This window comes from Coffea arabica, chromosome 2c (assembly GCF_036785885.1).
Source record: "Coffea arabica cultivar ET-39 chromosome 2c, Coffea Arabica ET-39 HiFi, whole genome shotgun sequence".
NCBI classification, from domain to species: Eukaryota; Viridiplantae; Streptophyta; class Magnoliopsida; order Gentianales; family Rubiaceae; genus Coffea; species Coffea arabica.
The window spans coordinates 34,276,916-34,302,260 of NC_092312.1; the positions used below are offsets into that span (position 1 = coordinate 34,276,916).

At 40.9% G+C, this 25,345-nt stretch overlaps 1 long non-coding RNA gene and 1 pseudogene across 1 annotated transcript; one reads left to right on the forward strand and one right to left on the reverse strand.

Moving 5' to 3' along the window:
- Window positions 1–7,739: 7,739 nt before the first annotated feature.
- LOC113718248 (uncharacterized) lies at window positions 7,740–9,278 on the reverse strand (annotated as a pseudogene).
- A 1,821-nt stretch (window positions 9,279–11,099) lies between these two features.
- Window positions 11,100–12,727, forward strand: LOC140035919 (uncharacterized). The gene is made up of 3 exons (XR_011839814.1): window positions 11,100–11,187; window positions 11,297–11,342; window positions 12,260–12,727. It is a non-coding gene; the product is annotated as an uncharacterized lncRNA (long non-coding RNA).
- The last annotated feature ends 12,618 nt before the right edge of the window (window positions 12,728–25,345 follow it).

Genomic DNA, 25,345 nt, shown 5'->3' on the forward strand with positions numbered 1-25,345 from the left:
GTTGAACCAATTTGCATTAAAAAAATGCTAGACAAATATTTACAATATTTAGAGAAGTTAATCAAAAAGTGTAAAAGTCACAAAATCTCAAATATTTATCAAAGAGATACCCTTAAATTTAACCATGCCATACTTAAAACCTTACAGTGTAAAATCTTAGCAATAGAAAATTTTGAGATATCTAACCATCGTTTATTAGGAACAACCACAAGTATGCATAAAGATAGGCAAAAATTGGATAATTCAACAAAGTCAAACAAAAAATTCCAACAAAAATGCCTACACTTGTGCTCTTCCAATATATTATCACTATATTACTCCCCCTACACCTAAATCTTACATTGTCTCCAATGTAAAATAAAGAATAAAAGAAAAGTAATGGGGATAACGAAACTTCCCTGATAACTGTGGGGGCCGTGGACATCTACGGGTGAGGGGCAAATGATTGTGGAGCTCGATGTAAGCTGATGGTTGGCAGCGGTGGAGTTCGGATGGAGAAGGATGGAAGAAAGAAAGAAAAAAGAAAAAGAAGAGAGAAAGAAAATGGAAAAAGGAAAGGAAAAGGAAGAGAAAAGAAAAGTTTTTTCTTTTAGAACCACTGCGTTAGGCGTGTGCACGCCTAACTACCCTCGAGTCTTCTGACCAGCCCTCAGAAATTAAGTTCCTTAAGCGTGACCACATGACGTGGGCACGCCTAACTATTGTAGAGTCTTTTGCCCGCAGAAGAAAATTGGCTTCCTTAGGCGTGACCACCTAACATGGGGACGTCTAACTATTGGAGAGTCTTCTGACCACAGAAAAATAATTGCATTCCTTAGGCATGACCATCTGGTGTGAGCACGCCTAACTAGTGGATAGTTTTCTGTCCGTCAAATCAAAAATTCCTTCCTTAGGCGTGAGCACTAGACGCGAGCACACCCAACTACCAGCTTCCTGCCACAAAAACAACAAATCACTAAATTCAACTAGCACTTTACAAAAACTCCAGAAACATAAGAAAACTAAAATAAAGAGTCTTGGGTTGCCTCCCAAGCAGCGCCTTTCTTTAATGTCTTTGGCTAGACATTGCCCTGTTTATTTACGGAGGATAAAATCGTGTAGCTCGTTTCAGCGCTTCATCTTCTATGTAATTTTGATATCCCTCGTAAATAGAGTAATTCTTGAGCACACGAGCTACGGTCTTCCATGGATTAGTAGATGGCGCAAAACAAATAAGTGATGACCTTAAATCTTCACTCACTCCTCCATCACGAGCACTTATTGGTTCGAGATATTTTACTATTGTAACTCCTAACTTATTCTTATCATGAAACTCAAAAGTCTGTTTTTTATTCCTTCTTTCACGTTTGGAAAAGGACAGTGAGTAGTAGGTTATTTCTTTTACTTTATTTTCGGCCGTAAGCCAATGGGAACAATTAGAACATTGTTGTTACATTTTTCTTTTGGATGTACTTCGAATAAATATATCACTTGCGGGGAGATCATCCATGTAAAAGAGCTCGGCTATTTTGTATGGGATTTTCTCAACGGAGATGAACTAGATTTCTACTTCTAGTCGAATGCCAACTTGAAGGTGCGGTTCCAAATATCTGTGAGATCGAATTAATTTTATTTATTTCTTTTATTCATTGGTATTTGTACGTTTCCTGATTTAATTGCTTATGCTTGTTATGTTATTTGAATGTCAAGGATCCGATATTCGAATTAACCTGATGATCTTATGCCAAATTAATTGATTGAATCCGTAATTGTTCAATTGATTAATACCAGTGGTGACTAGCGTGATTGGTTTCATGTTACGGAAACGTATGATCTAACTTAAACAAACCCTCGTAGCGTGTTTGTTGGTTAGGGTTGGACTTTTCTAATTATTAATGCAATCGAGAAATTAAATCCTACGGTCGTACGTAGGGTTGTTTTTTGATTAGATAAATAGTCAACGGTCGTACCTTGGCTATCGATAAAGTAAGGAAAAGTTGGTTATCAGAGCTTATTGATAGCTATAACCAATCTAGTAATGAGTAATTGAATTATTTTTGCATCGATGATCAGTTGAATGGACCGTGTCTGAAAAATTGTACCTTTGGCTAGAGTTGTATTGGTTATTGATTAATTTCTATTTATTTCTATTAGTTATTTTATTAGTTGGTTAATTAGTTATTTTACATTTCCTAAAAATCCCCCTTATTCTGAATTCTGGAAGAAACGAATTCTCCCCAGTCCCTGAGAAGACAACCCTGCTTGCCACTGTCTATTAGTTAGTAAATTTAGTCAGGTAATTAATTCTGGTATATTGGATTAAGTAAACTCTTCAGGAACAGGGTGAATCAAGTAACCCATTGCACACCTAGAGTCCCTGCTCCAGTACCTAGAATTGATTATTGACTGTTTTTTGTGGTAGTTAGATTTTTTTATTATTATTATTGCACAGGTTTGACACCTGTCACTAACATAATCTATCTTAATTTAGGAGAAAAGGGAGCTTAAAGAAATTATATATAAGAGCCTAATAAGTATAAAAATCTATTAAATCAAAAGGGCGTTGTGGCACCTTTTTTAAATTTTTTTTAATTACAAATAGGATTCGAACCCTTATCTACAACTCAAAAAATGATTTTAATTCCATTTTGATAACCACTGAGCTCTTGACTCATTGGCTGAGTGGTTAATAGACATATTACCTGATGACACAAATTTCACCTGCGGTGGAAAGTCAATGTGAGGCCAATAGCGCTTTGTCACGGCGGCTACAAATTCAAGCCACGTGCGAGGTAGAAACCTCATGAAATTACTGAAGTGTGTTTGGATTGGTGAATTATTTTACATAATATTTTGTTTGTATCATATATATAATTTTTAATTATTTTTTTATGTCATGTTATATCATAAAAAATATTATAATAATTATTTTAAATAATATTTTATTCAAATCCACTCGGGGAAAGCTCCGCCATTTTTTTGGTAATAATGATTTTAAATCTCACTGCGGTGACTTTTGGTAACATGTTATAGATATTGTCTTAGCGACCCTCAAGGCTGAATGTGGATTAGCTGGACGCTTATCAAATTATATTGTCATAGTTCGAGTAGATTAGCAGAAAAAAAAGAGAGAGAGAGAGAGAATCAGGAACCTGAATATCTTATTCATTTTAGTCAAAGGGAATACGTCTATGCTTTTTGGAAGCCAAATTTGACGCTCCTGGTTGAAATAGTGAAAGAATGGACTTCTGATTTGGTCTTTCTCTCTCCTCTTTACTAACACCAGTCTTTTTTAATTTGTTTATCTATTTTTTGGGTAATTTAGTCATTACAATTTGCTGCTTTTTAGTTCACTTAGTTAGATCTTTTGATTATTGGAGTATGTTCTGAATTGTTACTCATAATTTTTTCTTTGAAGCAAAAATTTGAAACTAAAACTACTAGGAAAAATAGAAAACACGAATTTCTACTCTCAGGAAAGTCAAGCGAGAAAGAATGACGAAAAGAAACATATCACCATACCTGGATGATAGTGCTTCATTTCTTGAAATGGATGATCATTTGTGGTATTAAATATTTAGTAAGTCCAAAAGAGTTTGCTGATCAAGTGGTTGAGGAAAATCTAAGAAATAGACTAGTGAAGCCACAAAAATTGGTGAGAAAATATTCGCAACAAAGAATAGACTTACATGCATGAATAAAATAACTTTGTCAACGTACCTAATCATACAAGAATAGAATAAAACAATTTTGCATGAGATGTTCTTCACATTACGTGTCACAAGAATGAAAAATAAACAAAATTATCCTTTGTCGTTGCAAACTAGAAGCAAATCTCAAAGTCTGTACAGTTTAAAAGTAGGGGATGTATATCTATAAAGTCAAAGCAAAATATTTATTAATTCAAATAAAATATCTATTATTACAAATCTCTATCCTGTATATTGTCATATATTTTAATATTATAATACTTTTTGTGATGTAATATGTGAAAGAAAAAAGGTAGTTTAAAAGATAAAAATGTGATTAAAAACATATTTATAATGGTACTAAAATTTTTCTTATCCCATATCTAAACAAGCCCATTGTGTGCTATAATGGACTACAATTTGAAACAGACGAAAAAGGAAAACAAGACTATCAAAGTGGGACGGAGGGAGTGCATGGTACCTTCAACTTTATTAGATTTTTTGAGTATTTTGAACATGCATTGTTAAGTAATTGTCAATATCAACTAAATGAAAGAAAGACAAAAATAAGAAGTCCCATCTCGCACGTAATTGTCAATATCAACTAAATGAAAGAAGGAAGAATAAGAAGTGGAAACAAATAAGGTGGAAAGAAGTCCATCTGCCGTGTAATAGTTCGAATCATTTACAAAAAAAAAAAAAAGAAAAAAAAAAGAAGAAGTTCTGACTGTTTCTTTCTCGTGTGGATAGTGAACTGTTTATTAGTTCATCACCTTACCACATTCTCATCAAATGCAGTGGATTTTTATTGCTTTAAAAATAACTCATTTTATCTACTCCTAAACTATACTATAAATAGACCTAAAAAAGGACATGAACAAATCCAAGATCGACTAAGATAGGAGATAAGTAAATAAAAGAGAAGAAATTAAATCAATCATTAATTGATTTACCTAATTGGAAAAGCAATTTATGATAAATTACTCACTATATATACACGTGCAATGCGTGTGCATTTTCCTAGTTTGATCACTATAAAGAATAAGGATTTGGCTCATCTCCACTAAATTCTATCTTCATTTTTCATAATACACATCTAGATGCATGACATGTGTTTTTATTTATTAACAAATCTTAAAATTAGTCAAACTTGAAATGATCTTGTCCCCTTTTAATAAATAAAGACACATGTGATTCATTCATATGTGCATTATAGGAAATGGAAAGATAATTTATTAGAGACGAGCCAAATTATTTGTGAATATTATTTTAATAATAAAACACTAGAAAATTTGGTGGTCATTCAAGTTTTCAAGTCTCAAAAACTTGGAAAGTAAGATAAGAAGGTAAACTTGCAAATCATATATATATATATAATAAAGTCGTATTCTCATTCTTATCGATTCATGTTTTCTTTTTCTTACGTGGCTTAACGAGATGGCAAGTAGTTTCCTATGTGGCTTGCTCTTTTTTTGTTTGGATTTATATCAATTCTTATTTCCTATATTATATGATTAGTTTGATAAGATATATCAATTCTTAGTCGGATAAGAATTGTTAGTCCGATAAGATATATCAATCATACTAAGATATATCAATTCTTAGTCCGATAAGAATTGTTATCATTACAAGAAGTAGAAAAGTAACTAATTTCAATTAATAAATCATCTTTTCTTCAAAAAAATAGTTATTTGGACGATTGTGGTTTTATTTCCTATAACAATTCTTAATATTTTTTAATCAAATTTTCACCTCATATATATAAATTTTCATGGGTTTTGTTGTCTAGAATTTTTGTAATGAAATTGTTTTCAGCGAGCCAAAAGATTTCTTTTTTAAAAAAATATGTTCATCTTCAGATGTAAGAATTTTATGGAAGTAAATGCTATTGTTGATTACGTCCCATGTTGTTCTTAAATTTTTAATAATCAATTGACTAAGATATTTCTTCACGAAATTTGTGTCTTTAACTATTATTACTGTTAGTTACTTTAGTTGAATTTTTTTTTGTTATGCCTGACACTACTGTTAAATATTCATATTATAAGCATTTGGCCTATGCCTCTTGAGTGATCATGAACTCAACGGGAAAAATTTATTTTGGTTCCTTTTGCGAAATTTATGTATGTTGATGTTCAAGGGTCAACGCAATAAGATTCTCATGGGCATAATATATAGTCAACTAAGTCTACAAATGCAATTTACTATAAAATTATTACCCACTTTAATACATCAATTACCATAAATAGTGTGGCTAATTAAATCCTGATTTGCTATCATGCAGTGATAATGGAAAATCAATAAATGCCGAGTTGCACGGACAAATCGAGGAGAATTTTCAAACAGAAGAAAAACAAAACAAGTTTTTGAAGAGTATAATATTATTTAATACTATTTACTGCACTTTTTATTTATTTTCAAGTTTTTGAATGTTATTTTTTCCATTTTTGAATTATTATTCACTGAATTAGATGTTCAAATTTATATTATAAGAATATTTTATATTACAATGCGCACATAGTAATATACTTAAGACAAGTTATAATAGATTATACATTAAATTTGTATTTTATATTGACATTTTTATAAAATTGACTAAATAGTTTATTTTTTTCGACGATTCCCGTTCAACGAATGGGTACAAAACTAGTTTGAATATAAAATTGGTAAATTTAGCTAGAAAAAAAAACACTTTAAAAGTACTTTTATCACCTAAAAGTACTCTTTTACCAAAAGTAATGCAACTCCAAATGGTGCCTAAATATCTAACGAAATTACCTCTTGATTGCAAAAATGGTAATTTTACTACCAAAAAAAATGAAAGTTACCAATTCTTTTTTTTTTCCTAAGGAATTACCATTTCTTTCACTAATTTTACTACCAAAAAAAAAAGTGTCAGATACCATCTTAAACCATCTCCTCTTATTCAAAAAGAAAAATGGATAATTTCAAAAATTTCCCCGAGGTTTCTAACAATGTCACTAGACTCTCCTGAAGTTTTCAAAATTACACAAACCTCCCCTGAGGTTAAGGTTTTGTTAACAAAATTAGTTCAATTAGAAATAGTAATATTAAAAAGGTACTTGAAGGAGAGAGATGAAACTTTTATTTTATAAATACCCCTTATGCATGTATATAAGTTGTATTAGTAAAAAAAAATAATAATTAAAAGTTAGAAACAATTAATACATACATTTCACCACTTAAAAGTTCACATTTAATAAATTAGACAATACAAATAAGCAACAAAACTACACTAATAATCATAAGATTCAAAACGACCTTCTTTCGTTTGTGATCATTAGAGTAGTTTTGTTGCTTATTTGTGTTTTCTAATTTATTAAATGTGAATTTTTTGAGCGGTGAAATATGTATATTGATTATTTCTAACTTTTAATTTATGGAACAAAAATTTCATCTCTCTCCTTAAAGTACTTTTTTAATGTTCCTTTTTTTAATTGGACTAATTTTCTCATCAAAACCTTAACCTCAGGGGAGGTTTGTATAATTTTACAAATTTCAAGGAAGGTTAGTGAAATTATTAGAAAGCTCAAGGGAGGTTTCTCAAAGGGAAAAATGCACTTTTCATCCTCAAAGTTTGGGTTCTTGACCAATTTCACCTCAAAGTTTCACTCAAAACACATTTCATCCTCAAAGATCTGTAATTTTGTCAAATTAAGGACAATTGACGGAAATTTGCATGTGAGCCGTTAGAACCAACTTTAAACCCAACAAAAATGGGTAAAACTGAATGGAGCTATTTTTTTAATGGAACAATAATTTGCAACGGACAAAAACCAACATTCTTTTCCTTCTTCCCTCTCCTTCGTTATGATCCACACACACCGCACTATCCTTCCTTCCTTCCTCTCTTTGCTCTTTCTCTCTCAGAGAGTGAGAGAGAGGGAAGGGGAAATGAGTTTTAGGGATTTTTCCGTTCTTTTCTTTCTCCGCACCTATCTCACCCCTGTCGTTCATGCCTCACGCCTCACGCCTAATGACCCACGACCCTTTCAGTACCCTCATGCCTAATGCTCACGCTATTATCTCTTTTGCTACATTAAAAGCTAGCTAACAAGCTGCAGATGGATTGGTCAAGGAATTAAAGAAGTGTGGTTTTGGGGCCATAGAAAATGGGCTCTTACTGGAAGAGTTTTCACCAACTCTGCCGACCCTTTCGCAAGAAGGGCACATGGTCAGTATAGCCATTGGCAATTGCATGCATGTACAAGGGCTGCGCTAGTTTTAGCGCTTTCAGTTCTTGTAGCTCCTTCTCCAGCCTCCTGTTCTCGTCCGTCAGCGTCTCGTAGCATTTCTTCAAGAACCCGCAGTCTACTTCCGTTTGCTTAAGCTTCGTCCTGCGTATAGCCAAGAAAAAAGCCCCCCTCCATTATTTCAAATAGACAAAATTTATGCATATCTCAAAAAACTGGCTCGCACGATCGATTCTGTTTTTCCTCAACATTGTTAATCTTCGGGAATGAGGGATGAAGAAGCAAGTACCTGGCCCTTCTGTTCTGAAACCACACCTCAACTTGTCGAGGCCTTAAATTCAGTTCCCTCGCCAAATCTTGCTTTTGCTTCTGCAAAATCAGCATATATGTATGTATATACACACGATTTAATTTGCCCTGTGAAATGATTGTTCAAATGTTAAAAAAAAAAGAGCAAGGAATGTTATACTATTACGTGTGAAAATAAATCAACTAGCTAGCCACAGAGAGAGAAAGAGAGAGAAAGAGATGTTATCGGATTGAGAGTGCTATGCTGCTTGAAGCTCTCTTCCAAAAGAGCAGACTGAGCTTTTGTGAGGCAAAGCTTCTTCCTTCCATTAGAACCATCATCATCTTCGTCACTTACTCTTGAGGAAACTGTCTCGATCTCCACCTCTTCGCTGCTACCGAGCTCTCTCTCCCTCTTCACGCTATTGTTGGAAAAGGATGACGCAGCACTATCTTGACGATGCAAGTCAGCAGCAGAAAGTGGAGGCTCATTATTGGAGGCCTTATTAGCAGAGTGATTGGGAGGAAGAAGGAAACATTTGTCTATAGTTGCAGCAGAGTTTGACATCCATTCATTCATGTCGTCAACAGATTTCGCGACCTTAAAGATTTTGTCATCAGATTTGACTCCCATTGCTGTCACAGACGCGTTTACAAGCCTTAAAGAATCCTTGAACAAGACATTGCAGTCTTTCAAAGCTGTCAAAGTTCTTGAATCTTTGACCTCAGAGATTGCCTTTTCATTAGCTGAAATCAAGTCCTCTAGTTGATTGATAGCAGCACGGAGAGAGAGGGTGAAAATTCTTGATGGGGTGGTCTTGATCTCGCCTAAATCGGTGGAGAAATTCATGCGGAGGCACCATATAGAGTCAAAACATGAGGTTGGTTTTGGAGTCAGATTGCAGATGGCACGAATTGCTCTATCTGGAGTTGAAGCGGAGAGTAACTCAGACTCTTTTTCTTGTATGAGAGCTATGGAAACTGTGATGATTGAACCGATGATAACCGTGAATAAGATGATGAAAAAGACGTAGCTCCTTATCTTCCTTTTCTGTCTCGAAGCTTGATCTTCCATCAGCTGCCTATCCTTATTGGTGACTGAGTTCATATTTGATTTCCACACTTTCTTATGGGATTTGTTTGAGAATAAGGAGATGATTCTTGTCGAGTGGGGATATGGAGTGGAAAAGATATAGTAGCTGCTTGATTATCTTCCAAACAGACAAGTATAGATACTGTTCAAGTTTTGTGGAAATAGTCAAGTCAATTCTGGCCTCATCTTTTATAAGTCTCTGAGCCAATGAAACAAGAAGTCAAACTTTGGGAAATTTTTAACCACGATCTAAGACCAACACGCAAGTAATTATGAAAGTGGCTCCATTCTATTTGACCTGTTTTTGGTTGAGTATAGAGTTGGATTTGACAGACCGTGCTTCTCACATGCAAATTTCCGTTCAAATTAAATAGTTGTCCTTAATTTTCCGTCAATTGTCCTTGATTGACCAAAATTGCAGATCTTTGAGGATGAAATGTGTTTTGGGTGAAACTTTGAGGTGATATTGGTCAAGAACCCAATCTTTGAGGATGAAAAGTGCATTTTTCCCGTTTCTCAAATTATCCCAAAGAAAAAACAAAAGAGAATCCTCCACGGCTGCTGCAGCCTGCGGCCATCTCCTCAACACTGCTCACCTAAATTGATGATCTTGCTTAATTTTCAATTCGCCTTCAAAGCCCCATCGCTCAAAGGGATTCCTTTTGCCCATATAGGGATTCAGCAAATTTCAGTTGAATTCTTAGTACTTTACCTTGATTTCTCTTTTCTCCCTTTCTGTTATGGTACAGAACCAGAGTCGCAGCAATATGAGAATGTTGCAAACTCAAAATATGGGTTAATCGCATCAAACAATCAATGGAACAGTGAATTTGGAGATTAAAAGATGGACTCAACTTTCATTAATGAACTTCAATATTAGGTTACAAGAACAGAGAATACGAATTCAGTGAGGAAGGGGAAAGAAATTGAAGGAAAACTTGGGAGGAGGGATTGAGATTGGTGGCCCAAATCTCTTACAATCAAAGCTGGAAAATAATGACAAAAGCTACTCTATACCGCAGACATGCCTGCTTATATCACTATCTGTGCTAACAAGCTTTCAACTAAACCAATGAACTCTAAACACGTGTCCTTTCATAGCTACAAGTGGCAATGGTCCTCAGTTTCTGTTCGAAGCAGATGAAACCCAGCAAAGGCGTGGTTTGTGGGCACGCCTTCGATGACTCACTTATGCAAAACTTCACGCTTTCAGCTTCTGACATCACGACTTCTTCATTTCTGCTTCTTAGTTCATTTCTTCAGTTCCAATCTAACCTTTTAGCTCCATCACAATTTCATGTTTGTTCAGGGTTCCGACGGCTCTTTTGAAATTCACTAGGGCAGCAGCTTTGATTTCGATGGGCTTTGATTTTCTCCGGGCGCTGTTATGATTCACGCTACAACCATAGGCAGTGCAAGTGTGATGGCACATCGACACTCTTGCTGTCTCCATGATTATCATCGGTATTGATCCTAAAGTTACAGTCTTCTTTGTTTTCCTTTTTCCGCCGTCATTTTGTGGCTTTTTTATTATTTTTAATGGGTTTCCATTTTTCAATTTCATCTAGGGTTTAAATTACTGATAAATTTTTTATTATTAAAAGAGTAGGTTGACTGGAATGAATCCATCATCTCATAAATAGTTCCTCTTCAGATTTGGATGCCATACTATATGTAGTTTTCTTCTGGTATCAATCTAAATTTTTTGTTTTTGATTCTATTTGATCCACGTTTAACTACTTGCTGCTGAGAGTATGAAAATGCAATTTTAATTTAGAGGAATTTACTTTCATTTGGTGATGCAATGATTCTTAGGAATGTGCTATTGGTACATACAAAGATGTTGAAGGATCTGATGAAAATCTCTGCAAACCTTGTTCCCTTGACTGCCTTCCTAGTCATGCATTTTTTATCTATGTATGAGGTGATGTAATGCAACGAGCTTTAATTTTCTTAGAAGTCCATTTCTCAATTATCTGCTTCATTATTGGACATGATAGATCTAACTTTATTTTGGGTATGATTTGCTACAGGGGATGTTACCAAATCAGTTTGTCCCTACAAATGTATATCCAAAAGGTACAGAATGCCCAACTGCTATACCTCTTTTGACGAGTTGATACATACACTTGAAGGTCCCTGGCCATTCTCACTCTTATCAGCATGTTTTGCACTCCTTCTAGCTCTAGTATTGAGCACTTTGAGGATCAAATTGATTGGGTTGGGATGTTCACATATCAATGTGAATTCAACTGAGCTCCAAAATCATCATCATTCTCCTTATCTTCTCACTTTATCTGACGTATGGTCTTCATTAACTTTTCGGTTCTAGGATGCATCTATGTAGTATTGCCAAATTGGCAATTTTTATTTTTACAGTAATTTATTTGCATAACATCTAGGTCTGTGGTGCCAGAGCCGAAGAAACTCAGAGCCATGTCCACATGATGTATTTTTATGGTCCCAATACTTTTAGATAACCGTATAATCTTCCCTATTTGCCTCCCAACGCAATTGTTGAGATTGTGTAAACATTCACATGTAATTTGAAGTTTTTGGGCAGTAGGCCAGGGTTTAGAAGAAAAAAACTTGTTCACCTTGGAACCTTTTATGTAGGAGTTTAATTTATTAGTTCTTTTGTCATCTTTGATTACGAGACAATTTTGAATGCTGTACATATTTTTCCTTGCCATTTTAAAACACTGTGCTTAAGTTTATGATTATTTAGTATCTTTTGAGTTTTACACCTGAAAGTTATTACTCTTTCTTCTTATTCATTAATTTTTATTCCACAAAGATACATAAGTTAATCTTTGATCCATTTTACTGAGTCAGAATTTCGACTTCTTTTCCAATGAACTGTACTTGGTTGAGGCTCACTTAGCTTCAACTTTCTGGTCTGATACAGCGAGAATATGAGAGTTTTTCTAAACAAAATTTTACTTCATTTGCAAAATTTTCAAGGTTACTCATTTGTTAATGGTGCTTAACGGCAGGTATGAAGGTGCTTTGAACAGATTTATAGACGAGATCAACTCCGTTGCAGCATATGAACGGTGGGAAGGATCAGTGCATAGCACATGCTTGCTTAATCTTGTTCCTGGTCCCGGAAACAATGGCGTTGGAGTAATAAAGTTCACCATTGTCAGGATTATGGTTAGTCTGAGTATGACCATTCTTGTATATGATCCTGCAGATCGCGAGCATTATACAAAGGAATGAAGGTTTGACTTTGTTGCTAAGAGTGAAACTCTTTGGCCCTGTGGAAATCTGATCAAAATTTTGTGGCTCAGGAATTTGCAGCCTAATACTTCTTTTATGCCCTGCAAGACAATGATGCTAGTATGAATTTGGTGTATTTAGTTCAATAGAGTATTTTCTTACGTTGATATGGCCTATTAATTCGGTGTATTGAATTAAAATAGCTTTAAAAAGTTTATTTATGTAATAAAAGTTGTTTAATTAAGAATTTTATCTCCATATCAGTAGCCAATTGCTTGATTACATATTTGCTAAAGTTGTAAATTAACCAATGTCTGGGCATGCTCATGCGTTGCATTAGGGCTCACACAAGTATTCTAGTCCAAAGAGCAAAGAATCTGAGTTTATCTACAAAGGCGCTGGAATTGGATGAGAAGTTGGAAGAGGAGAATTTGACGATTCTACTCTTCAAACAGGGCCAATTCCAACCTTCAAGCAGTAAATTAGCCAACAAAGTCCAATATCATCTTTCTTTGCCCTTTTTTGATTTCCTTCCTCTTATACTCTATCTTGCTTAAAGCTGATGTGAAGGAATTGCATGTTTTCAGATGTATTATGCGTTTAGTCATAGATAGTGTTATAAGTTTATACCTAGCAATGTAATTTCTGTTCTTTTTTCTATTCTATTGTTTGCCTTTTATGGTCACTTGAGCGAACCTTTCCTTGCCAGACACGTGTCTGTTAAGCATCTTTGGCACTTTTGTTTTGAGGTATCGTGAGCTCTAACAAGTCGCTCTTGCTTTAATTGTAAGACCCTTCTGCTTTATTACTCTCATGACTGCTGTGTAAGCTTGTTTCATGTGTTCACGTGACATGGTGCATATGTCTTTTTGTTTCGTTTTTCTTTTTCAATTATCCTTAGTAATGGATGAGTTTTTCTATGTATTTCTCTGTAGAAGATCAAGATGTTTTAGGTTGTCAATTAATCTTTTGTACTTAATCTAATTGCTACGACATCTCTTGTCCAAAGTATGTTGTTACTTTTTGTCTTATTTGTCCATTTGTGGATTTCCAGCTCCGCAAAAGAGTGTTTTAAGTTTCTCACTAGATACCTCGCAACATTTTCTGATGAAGATGCATATGCTATGAATGAAGCAAAGGACGAAGCAGTCCGTGCTACAGTTGATTTTCTGAAGGCACCTGGCATGTTTCAGGTATCGCTTGTCTGTCTCTTTGAATTGCATATAAAATGGTTATGAGGAGCCTCAAGGCTTGGTTGAATCTGATTATTCATTTCCAAATGTTACATTAAATTTTTCCTTGCTATAATTTTGAGCTAAAGTGTGACATATATGCTATTGTACTTCATTATCAGTATGGTATATTGGAACTTATTTGTGTGATGTGTCACAACGTTGTGGAGTCATTTGTACCTTGGAATGCGAAGAAACCTACAACTCATCAATCAAGTTAGATTTTGTTCTTGTTGTCTTGGATTATAGTAGTTGTACTTCTACTTCCATATTTATTTGAATAGCTGATAGATAGACGAACTCGTGAGATGGTATGTCTTCTTGGAATATAGCTATATGTCGACCTTGTAGAAGGTGAAAAGCTGTATGTATTACATAATTTACTTTGTGACTTCTTGTTTTCAAAGACTGGTACTGGTGCTGGTGCACCTGGAAGTTGCTTGTGTTATTATGTTTTTGATAATATTTCACTCTTGCTATATGGATAATGATTCTTTTATGCGTGTTCTTGCTAGTGGGACTACTATGTAAGCCTGCTGTGGCACAGTTAGAGAAGGATGCTAAACATGCATTGGTATATCAGCTCCTGAAGATCTTCTTGACTCAAGGTTGATGCTTACTCGGATTTTCCTTGTTTCATTGCTGCTGAAAAGCCATTGACCACTTAGTTTCCTCGACAAAATTTCTTTCTTTCGTTGTAGTTTATGTCATTTTTTGGGATAGATATTTTCAGATGAATCTTAGTAGTGATAGCTTAATTGCTAAAGTACACAAATACAACACTCAATTTTCACTGGGGATACCAGATTGCAATACTTATTTAGAAGTTCTTTACAATGATGCATTGGATTGTAAGTTTTTTTCTTTTTTTTTGGTGTGTTCCTAACTCATCTGGAAAATATCTCAAATATGAGGGTGTTCCTTATTCTTTTTAGTCCATTTGGTTTTAGATTAGTCAAAATTTATAATCAATCTGTCATTTTCCTAGTATATTTATTCAAATGGCCAAAATAAGAAATTTGAAATTTATAACCAATTTGTTAACGATCTAATCTATTCAATCAAATGGCGAAAACGAGCAATTTAATGTATTCTTGCTCGTTTTTCCATGGCCAAGAGTGAAATTGGAAAAAACTGCAAACTTAGATGTAAAAAAATGCGATGAATCAATTTGATGTATTTTAAATGGAAAATTTTGATTTGCTAGAGATAAAGGAACTTGATTGCACAGTCGGTTGCCAAGTTATAAGATCTAGATTTAGATCCCTCTAGTTGAAAATATGGGATATTCCCTTGAAATGTTTTTATAATGTAGAATGGTCATCTTGTTTATTCTTGGTGGTTTTATTGATGAACTCGTATAATTTGTTATGTAAATTGGAGAATCAATCAATTTTTGTTATAGCGATGATAAGGTTCATATTTTAAAGTACTAAGTTCTACTAAAATAAGAAAATATAAAAATAATGTTCTACAACAATAAGCATTGAGATGAATTTAATAACAGTGACGTTTATGGAATATCAGGTACAAACAATTGCTAAATAAGTTTCTTTAGCAAATGCACTCCTTGATCAACGTGGTTGTTTAGAATAATGACGCTAAATTAGTAGCAATAGTTATGAGTTTTTATTGATACGATATGTTTTCTGTGTAAATGAGGCACTAACAAGAAGAAATATTTTATTGACGAATTTTTTAATATTTTTATGTAGTCCCGAATACTAGGATAGAGATTAATCTTTCATACAACTAGAAATGCTATTTATAATGATCAGTCATTTTTTGTGACTTTCAACAAAATCTTCCACAAAATCTTCACCGAAAAGGATACTTTCGTACGAGGGCTTCCACCTCGGCTATCCCAACTGTGCTCCTGAAAAGAGGGAGTTGGCCGAAATCTATTCTGGTGAGGTCTAGTGGAGCCGCTGGCTCCAATACCCCCTCATCTCGGGATATCTCAGATCCGAGGTCGTCGTTATATAAGACCTCGGACTCCGTCTCCTCGGCTTCCGGAGAAATCTCAGCTCTTTCTCCTCCTAGGTTGGCAAAGGTATCTTCAACCTCCTCGGAAGGGTTGGAGCTCTCCGCTTCTTCGAAGTTTGGCCTCACTGTCTTTTTATGCGTATGAGCTATTCTAGCCATACTTGAAAAAGAAAATGGACTTACTATTTTCTAAAGAAAGTAGAGGTCAGCTACTTCGCGCTAGCAAAAAATAATCTCAATTGATTGCGTCGATTGAGTTGATGTAACTTTCTCTCACAGTGAAAGTAAAAGGTGAAAAGCCCTCTATTTATAGGAGGGGAAAGGCAAACGGGCAGTCGTTTTGAATTTCAAAAGACGTGCCCCCTCTTTCCTCATTAATGAGTGACTGTTCGTCTGACATCCGTTCAATGCATCCCTCAATGTCCAAGCATTTATTTCCCCCATCGACACTTGGCTTACCATCATCCTAATGTGAGCCACATGTCTTGTCATTGCTTTGCAACTTAGCCTGGAGTAGGGAGGCATGCTAGCTTTCCCCTCCCCAAGGCTGGGGGGCTTATTGAGGGCGTTCACCTCGTCCCTCCTCGATTTTACGACTGGGTGAGGTGACCTCCGCGAGTCCCTTGCCACCTCGGCTCATTGTCTCACCCCCTAGGGCCGGCCTTAGTCTCTCCGAGGTGGCTTCACCTCAGCTTGACTTCCTATCTAACATCTAACGTACCACAGGAAAGGTTGACTTGTACACGACGGAATGACATGACAGTGACAAGACTGTTGGAAATAGTTAGTGATAAATTCCACATTGAAAGTATGTGAAGTATGGAAGAGGTTTATAATCAAGGGCACGCGTATTCAAATCAATTTGGATGGTAGGAAATTTTGGAGGGAAACTTCAAAATTGCACATGCATTTGTCATGTTGACTATTAAATTAAAATATAAATTTAATGGTCAAAAGATTGGCACTTGGCACTTGGGCACTTGGATCTTAAGAACCAAAATTAATTTTAAATAATTTCGTTTTAATATTTCTTCTTAACTAAACGGTTTCCTTTTAGGGGTTATATCTGATAATACAGCGCATACAACTGTTAAGTTCTATTCATTTTTAAAAGGTACATATTCATGAAGAAATACGTTTCCAAAAGACATGACATTTCTTTTGGGGTACCTGAACGTAATAAATAAGAGTGTACAGATAACAAAAAACTCTTTTTTTTTTTTTTTACTTCTGATTTTCCTATTCTTCTATTTCGTTCAAAACAATATTCTCTAAACTGTTTTTTGAGAGAATTTCTACATACTGCTGTGTGGAAATTCTAGTTGGCTTTGTTATTCTTAGATGTAATTGCTCAAACCCAGTAGTAGAATAGTGAGAGCAAATTTCCTTAAGAAAAGTGAATTTTCACGTCAAAGCCGTTTTCTGTTGTTATTACTGCTTTACTAACAATGACCACTGCTATGTCCTTTCTATCAGGCCTAAGTCTGACACTGTCAGCCTAAGTCCTATGGGAATTGAAACTCATCATTCTTCCCACCATATTGTCTATTATAATTACCCTTCCATCCGTAGGAAAGGTACATACATACTCTAACTCACACACATATTAGAAATACTAAGGCCCTTGCTTTTAGTTTGCAATTGCGTACCACTTGACCGGGGGACAAAGCCCTGTGCTCTTTATGCAGATTTGATAGGTGAATCCCTTCGGTTCAGTCCAATCATCCGGAATTCAGCTTTTCACCTTCAAAGCCCCATCACTCAAAGAGATTCCTTTTGCTCATTTAGAGATTCCATGACTTAGAAAGTCCAACTAATTTCAGGTGAATTTGCAGTTCTTTGCTTTGATTTCTCCTTTCTCCCTTTAATGTTTGTTCAGGTCCTACAACTCTTTTGAAACTCACGAGGGCGCCAGCTTTGATTTAGATGGGCCTCACTCTCCAGCGCTGTTATGATTCACGCTACAACCACTGGCGGCGCAAGTGTGATGGCACTTCCCGCAACCCTCCTGAATAAAATTGGCACTCGTGCTGTGTCCTCGGTATTGATCCTAAATTTACAATCTTTTTTTATTAGAGGAATTTACTGTCATTTGGCAATGCAATGATTCTAGGAATGCACTATTGGAACATACAAAGATGTTGAAGGATCTGACGAAAATATCTACAAACCTTGTTCCCTTGAGCGCCTTCCTAGTCGTGCATTTTTTTATCTATGTATGAGGTGATGTAATGCAATGAGCTTTAATATTCTTAGAAGTCCATTTCTCAATTATTTGCTTCATCATTGGACATGATAGATCTAACTTCATTTTGGGTATGATTTGCTATAGGGGATGTTACCAAATCAGTTTGCCCCTACAAATGTATATCCAAAAGGTACAGAATGCCCAACTGCTATGCCCCTTTTGAAGAGTTTATACATAATCTTGAAGGTCCCTAGCCATTCTCACTCTTATCAGCGTGTCTTGCACTCCTTCTAGCTCTAGTATTGAGCACTTTGAGGATCAAATTGAATGGGTTGGGGTGTTCATATATCAATGTGAATTAAACTGAGCTCCAAAATCATTATCATTCTCCTTATCTTCTGTCTTTATCTGACGTACGGTCTTCATTAACTTTTTGGTTCTATGATGCATCTATGTAGTATTGCCAAATTGGCTATTTTTATTTTTACAGTAATTCATTTGCGTAACATCTAGGTCAGTGGTGCCAGAGCTGAAGAAACTCAGAGCCATGTCCACATGATGTACTTTTATGGGTCCAAATACTTTTAGAGAACCATATAATCTTCCCTATTTGCCTCCCAACGCAATTGTTGAGACTGTGTAAACATTTGCTTGTAATCTGAAGTTTTTGGGCAGTATGCAAAGGTTTAGAAGAAAAAATGTTGTTCACCTTGGAACCTTATATGTAGGAGTTTAATTTAATAATTCTTTTGTCATCCTTGATTACGAGAGAATTTTGATTGCTGTATATGAAGAAGCGCTGAGCTTCCCCGGACCGAGCTGATTCGACTAGCTCGGGGTGCTGATGGAAGAACTGGTCCTAAGCCAGCAAAACAAACAAGAATGAGCTAGCCAAGGGGGCCCGAGGGTTGTCCTCGAGGGCACTCCGACGGTCGAGTTAGTTTTCCGGTGAGTAGAGTTCACGGGAAGTAAAGACAACCGAGCGTAATTTTGCCAATAATGAGCGTACCTTGTACAGTCGACGTGTGTTACCTTTTATACCTGCTAGGGGAGTCCGACCTCCGCACGTTCCGGGACCTGCCCAGAATAGCCCCCTATCCCGCATTCAGGGGAATCGTCCCCGACCTCTTCGGGATGGATCCTTGCTCCCTTTAGGTGCCCTAGCAGCGCGGCCCAGGACGACCGCCAGGGGCCTGGGGCCGAGGCCCAGCTCAGCCAAGCCTGGGCTGCCACGTGTCCAGGCCCAGGACGGGGCCTCTGCACTAGCCCCCTAGATTAGGTAGGGCTGTCAGGCAGATCTAATCTACCTCTGCCACGTGGGAGGCCAGCGCCGTGCACTACCCTGCCAAGGTCACCTCTGGTACAGTACTGTCACAGGGACGCTGCGCCCGCGTCCTTTCAGTCGTCACGCCTCTTCGGTTTTCGTACCAGCATTAAATGCGTTCACATGGAGGACGGTTCAAATCCACGCAGCCGTTTTCCCTCCACTCCTCCCCCTATAAATAGGGGTCACCAGATTTCCATCTGTTCCGTTTGCTACTTCTCCTTCCTCTTGTGCATTTTGCATTCCCCTTTTCCTTGTGCATTCGCATTTCCATTTCCCAGCAACTTCTATTTCCCAGCAACTTCCGGCATCCCGTACCCAGATTCCGGCGAGTCCTCCATCCTTCTTCTACCTCGATCATCAGTAAGTCCCTGTTGCGATTCCTTTTCCTTTTACAGTGTCCCTTCTGCCTTCCGTCACCTCCTGCTTTTTATGTCGGGTCATTCCGACGTCACCTCCACCACGTCCCAAAGTCCGGTCCGCCGTAGAGCCACCAGGATCTTCATTTCTTCTTCATCCTCGTCTTCACCTTCTCCTCCTCCTCCCTCTTCTTCTTCTGCCTCTAACCCGGGTCTGCTGGATCCCATAGACATCATGAACTCTCCTTCCAACCGTTCTCCTTCTGCCCACTCCCCCTCAGCCCGGGAGCTGGAGGAGGCGGCCGAGCTCGACGCCCAACTAGAGCGGCGGGCCGGCTCCACCCCCTCCCCCAGGTCCCCCCATGACTCCCCTGGCGGAGCCCAGGAAGGAGTTGGGGAGGATAGGGACTCCCCCGCGGGGTCCCTTGGCCCCCGCAGGGGGATGCTTTTGAATTCAGCTACGGCTACCCTGACCACGAGGAGGTCACCATCTCACCCGAGGCGGTGGCCGAGCTGGTCAGGTCGTACTCTATCCCTCCGGCCTTCGAGCCAAGGGTTGCCGGGCCCGACGACCGAGCCAGCCGACCTCCCCCTGGTTTCGTAGCTATCTACAAGGAGCAGCTGATCGGGGGGCTCTGTGTACCGATCCCTCCGGCCCTGGCCGAGATCCTGAGCTACTTTGAGCTCAGGATCACCCACGTCCACCCCAATTCGATCAGGATCGTCATAGGATTCTTGATCTATTGCCAACTCTGCTCCATCCCTTACTCCCTCTCCCTCTTTCGAGCTGCTTTCGTCCTCAAAGCAGCCCTTACTGGGGGGTATTACTTCTGCCGCCGGACCGGGAGCCAAGGTCGGGGGGACAAGGGCTGCCAGGACCTGTTCTATAAATTCCCCTCTTCCGTCAAAAACTGGAAAGGGGACTTTTTCTTTGTGAAATCCACCGGTTTTGACGCCACTGTGTGGAGGGTCGGGGAGGTCAAAACTGACCCCTACCCTAAGAACCTGGATTCTGAAACCCTCATCCAGCTGCTGAGCTCTAAGATGAAGCTCACTGCCACCAAGTTCTCCAGCAAGCAGATCTCTGCGGCCGGACTGATGGGGACATTGTCTGGGTCCCCCGGCGAGGTGGTGGCCTCCACTGTCGACCTCGTCGCCTGTAACTCTGACCCCGACCCTGTAGTTCATGGTATTTGCATATACGTGTATCTTCTTACCGTCCTGTTTTGGCTGACCCAGCGATGTTTCTTGCAGTGAGAAAGCTCTCACAGCTGCTAGGCGCACCCACTGAGGCGGCCACCGCCACTCCCCAACCAGAAGCTGCCAAGGAGGTTCCTGGGGCGACCTCGACCCTGGGGGGCGGCCAAGCCCCCCAGAAGGAAACGCAGGACACCTCCTCCCCCTCCAAGAAGGCTGCCAACAACAAGAAGAAGGCAGCCGGGCAGAGGAGGGGTCGAGGGGATGAGCCCTCCCAACCCGGGAAGAAACTCGCGCTGGTTCCAGCTCAACCCCCTCCACTCGCGCTGGCCTCGGAGGGCCCCGTCCATCTGGGCGTTGGCTCTGCCGAGGAGCATGTCCAGGAGTTGCCCCCCCCGAGCTTGTGGCACTTCCGCCACATAGCTCTCCCGAAACCGGGCCAGGCCCCCACTATGCACGACCGCCGCCGCTTTTGTCCGTCCTGGGAGCTCTCCATCAACGACCGAACCCAGTTTTCCGAGATGGCTCGCGAGCTGATGGTGGGCTCGGTCCTCCCACGCGACAGGAGGTGAATGGAGCTGGCCGACCCCTCCGAGCTCCTGGATGCGTATTGCACCGCCCAGGCCCAAGTAAGTCTTCTAGCCCATGGGTTAGTTTCGCGTCTGTGTTCCGGTTGGGTATCGCAACGTGCTGACCTGTTTTCCCTCCTCCTCAGGCCAACGCCGCTGGTGCTGCCCTGGCGACCCGCTTCTCCGAGCTATCTTCCGACTTGGAGAAATTGCGGAAGAAGAATCAGGAGACGGAGAAGAGGCTTTCCCAGGCCCTTAAGGATGCCGACTCCCTTAAAGCCAAACTGGGCAAAGCCGAGAAGGAGTTGGATACAGCTCAGGTCCAGCTCGCCTCCACCAGGTCGGAGCTCGACCAGGAGAAGGCTGGTGTGGCCAAGCTGAAGGAGACCATGCCATCGAGCTCTTCGGCACCATCAGCCGGGAGCGGAAGAAGGCTGTCCGGGAGTTTATCTCTTCCGAGCAGTTTGAAGAGGACATCACCCTCCTTAACCTGCCCATCCTTCAGGTCGGCTCTACGCGGACCCTGAACCAGGTGAAGAGCCTCCACCTTCCTGACCTCAATTTGGCGGACTTCAAAGACTACAATCCCACGGCCAAGGAAAGGCTGGACTGGCTCTTCGACGGGTACCGCAAGCGGCATGCCCTGAAGGGGCTGGTAGGCCGGACCGACGTAGGAGTCGAGCTGGCGGAGGTTCCTTTGGAGGAAGGCGAGTCTCCCGGCAGAACTTCCGGGAAGGAGCCGGTGGCCTAGGGCGGCGGCCACTCCAAAAACCCTTTCCGTCTTCTTATAAGGATGTGACCATGTTCCAGTTGAAAATACTCTTGAAGGTCCATCTGAGACGGAAAGGCTCCCCTGCCTGAATAGCCTTCACCATACGCCTCTCAACATGCTTAGGGTGTACCTTCAACTCCTGCTCCAGGCAGGCCACCAGCAGGAAGAAGGGGGTCCGAGCTGTCTTCTTTTCATGGCTAGGCACACTTTGCGACAGATAAGCAGCTCGAAAATTTTGTAATAGATAGGCTTTGAGTGCATATACGAATCAAAGGAAATTTCCTTGCAACTTTCGCCTGCGCGCAACGCCATGTGCCGACCTCCTAGGCCGAGCACCAAATACGTCACCCTTTTTAATCCCTCAGTGGAATTGCCCAGTGGTGATCAAACTATTAAAATCATGTGCCGGTCTCTCGGGTCGAGCACCAAATAAACCCAGCAAGGGGATGTGCCAGCCTCCTGGGCTGAGCACCGAATAGACCCATCGAGGTTCTACCTCGAAGCTACAAACCGTGCCGACCTCTTGGGGTCGAGCATCAGGCTTCGAAGGCCCTTTCGCCGACCTCCTGGGCCGAGCGTCAGGCTTCCGGGTGTCCAGTCCTTGGGACCTGCCGACCTCTGGGGTCGAGCTCCTACATTGAAGCAGTAACCCGTGCCGACCTCCTGGGGTCGAGCGTCAGGCTTCAAATTCCTTTCCGCCGACCTCCTGGGCCGAGCGCGGAGTTTTCAGAACCCTTCCAAGTTTTCAAGTTTTTTCCAGTCGTGCCGATCTCCTGGGTCGAACATTTGACCTTGATCCCTTACTACCCTTAGCCCCCCACTAGGACATTTAGTGAGGGAACGCTAAGTGTGCTAGTGCAAGGTGCAAACTTAAGAACTTTAAAAACAGACAAGTGCGAGTGAAATTAAAACTGTAAAGCCGGGCTTTTATTGAATGATAAAACAAAAATTCAGATTTCGGAGAACAGACAACTGAGCACCCTGGTCTAACCTACGCTACAAACAGTCGCAGATTGGAGAAGTGCCAAGTACGGGGTACCTCAGATCCATCCATCTTGGCGAGCCTGCAGTAGCCAGCTCGGCTCACCTCAAGAACCTTGTATGGGCCATCCCAGTTTGGGTCGAGTTTGTTGGAGCCGTGAGCTCGGCTAACCAAGTTCTTCCTTAGGACGAGGTCCCCCGGCTGGTACTGCATAGTCCTTACTCTGGCGTTATGATAGCGGGCGAGTTGGCTTTTGTACTTAGCCATCCGTACCGCCGCTTCTTCACGCTTAGCCTCCAGCATGTCCAAGCTGTACCGCAGCTCTTCCTCGTTGGTCGATGCAACAAAGTTCTGTGTCCGGGGCGAGGGGAGACCAATTTCCGCGGGCACCACCGCCTCTACTCCGTAAGTTAAAGAGAAGGGGGTCTCGTGGATGGCCGTTCTAGGCGTAGTGCGGTAAACCCAGAGGACACTAGGGAGTTCATCCAGCCAGCTCGACTGGGCTGACTCCAACCTAGTCTTCAACCCTTGTAGAATGGTTCGGTTAGCGTTCTCCACCTGACCATTGGCTTGGGAGTGACCGACCGACGTGAAGTGCTGGTTGATCCCGAGCTCGGCGCACCAGTTCCGGGAGGGGTTCTCAGCGAACTGGCACCCGTTGTCGGATATCAAGACATGCGGGATGCCGAAGCGGCAAACATTGTTCCTCCAAAAGAATTTTTGGATTGCTCGGCCAGAGCTAGTGCGCAGGGGTTCCGCTTCCATCCACTTCGTGAAGTAGTCGATGGCAACCACGAGATGCTCGTACCTTCCCGGAGATCGGGGGAAAGGGCCTAGGAGGTCTATCCCCTATTGGGCGAAGGGCCAGGGGCTATGGATGGGGATCATTTCCCGAGCTGGCTGGTGACGCAGTGGGGCGTGCACCTGGCAAGTTCGGCATTTCTGTACCAGTTCTGCGGCATCCCGGAAGACGGAGGGCCAATAATAGCCCGAGAGAAGGCACTTTTTGGCCAACACCCAGGACCCCACGTGCGCCGCACTTATCCCTTCATGGATTTCGCGGAGGACGTAGTCCCCCTCCTCGGGAGACACGCACTTTAGCCAGGGAGACAGGTATGACCTCCTGTAGAGGGTTCTCCCAGTGTAGGCGTACTTGGCAGCTCTGAACTGGATTCAGCGGGCCTCGGTTTTATTATTCGGAAGGACACCCGAGCTGAGGTAGTCGATGAGGGGTGTCATCGAGGTGGCCGAGCTGTCTATAGTCAGGACCCATACCTGGTCGATACTTTTCTGCTTTACTACCTCTACCAGAACTTCTTTGCTCAAGTGCGCGAACGAGGAGGATGCCAGCTTCGACAGGGCGTCCGCACGCTTGTTCTGCGATCTTGGCACCCGCTCAATCTCAAAGGTATCAAATAGGGTTGTTGCCTCCTGCACCTTGGCCAGATACTTCTTCATGACCTCCTCCTTGGCCTCGTACTCCCCGAGGATTTGGAGGACGACGAGCTGAGAATCGCTCCGGACTTGGATCGCGGTTATACCCATCCGGTGGGCTATCCGCAATCCCGTGAGCATGGCCTCGTACTCGGCCTCATTGTTGGACGCGGGGAAGTCAAATCGGAGAGCATATGTCAGCTCTTCCCCTGTGGGTGAGATGAGTAGCAGTCCTGCTCCGCTACCTTCATTGCTGGAGGCCCCATCTACAAACAACACCCAGGGCTCCTTCGGCCGTACCTCCTCGGGCAGGGAGTTTAGTCCGGTTAGTATTAAGCTAGCCCCCTCAGCAAGGAAGTCTACCAAGGCCTGAGCCTTGATGGCTTTGCGAGGCTGATAGCCGATGTCATGCTTGGCCAGCTCGACAGCCCACTTGGTCATCTTGCCCGAGACTTCGGGCCTCGTGAGTATCTGCTGTAGAGGCTGATCGGTTAGGACGACGATGATGTGGGTCGGGAAGTAAGGTCGGAGCTTCCGGGCAGCGTGCACTAAAGCCAGGACTAGCTTTTCAGCTGGCGTGTACCGCGTCTCCGGCCCTTGTAGGGCACGGCTGACATAGTATATTGGCCTCTGAACCCCCCTGTCCTCCCGCACCAAGACAGCGCTAACGGCTTCGTTGCAAGTAAACAGGTATAGGAACAGGGTTTCCCCCTACTCCGGGGCAGTCAGAGTGGGTAACTCTGCTAAGTATGCCTTGAGATCGGCGAAGGCTTTCTGGCACTCCTCCGTCCATTGAAAATCTTTAGGCGCTTTTAGG